The sequence below is a fragment of the Grammomys surdaster genome, unplaced genomic scaffold, assembly GCF_004785775.1.
Source record: "Grammomys surdaster isolate TR1022 unplaced genomic scaffold, NIH_TR_1.0 125984, whole genome shotgun sequence".
In the NCBI taxonomy this organism is placed as follows: Eukaryota; Metazoa; Chordata; class Mammalia; order Rodentia; family Muridae; genus Grammomys; species Grammomys surdaster.
In genome coordinates, this window is record NW_021620800.1 from 193,929 (window position 1) to 194,769 (window position 841).

Genomic DNA, 841 nt, shown 5'->3' on the forward strand with positions numbered 1-841 from the left:
GCTGTGGCAAAGAACTCTGAAAACATGAGTTCAAGAATGTATAATTTCTCAACTATGCAAAATATGACGACCCAATATGAATTATATGAGGGGCTTCATAGACCTAAAAGAAGAGAGGCACTGCACTACTGAGTCAGCTCATCTGAAAGATACTAAGGAGGGAGATAAAGAGATTCAGGAAGTGGTGATCACAGAGCAAGATCCCACTCAGCTAAGCTTACTGTTTGAGCTTACAAAGGCAGGCAGATCTCTGAATTCATTTGCCATGTTTAAAAAAATGTACTTGCTGTGTTTTCCTACGAATCAATGGCATAAAGTCATAAAATGCTGATTCGTGGCAAAATCAAAAGGGAATCTGGAGTAAATGACTGAATTGATATATAAAATTATATATATAATATTTATTTATAAACATATTTTATATATAAAATATGAAAAACTGGGCTTTGGTCTGCAAGAGAGAGCCACCCAGGGAGAACAGCTTGGAGAACAAACAGCTCTTTTAGAATTTTTCTAGCAGGATTTCTGACTTTGTTCAGAAAAATCCAAGAATTTTTTTCTAGCAGGATTTCTGACTTTGGTTGGAAAACACATGAGCTATCTAGGGAACTTTTATGACTTTTTTCTAGCAAGAGCTCAGCTGTCTGGAGATCTCTGGAGAGCTATCTTGAGCAGAACACAAGGCTGTCAGCTTCTAACCACTGTTGACTTCGAATTGTTCTTCTGTTCTTCTGGCTGCTCCCACACACCCCTTCCTTAGAACCCCTCTTCAAGCCGAGGCTGGACCTTGGGAAGTCAGAGTCCTTAGAATACAGTTATTTCTGAGAAGATCATCACAGAC

At 38.8% G+C, this 841-nt stretch overlaps 1 non-coding gene across 1 annotated transcript; it reads left to right on the forward strand.

The window, feature by feature from the left end:
• Nucleotides 1-485: 485 nt before the first annotated feature.
• Nucleotides 486-550, forward strand: LOC114609835. Its single transcript, XR_003709592.1, has one exon. It is a non-coding gene; the product is annotated as a U7 small nuclear RNA (small nuclear RNA).
• Nucleotides 551-841: the final 291 nt, after the last annotated feature.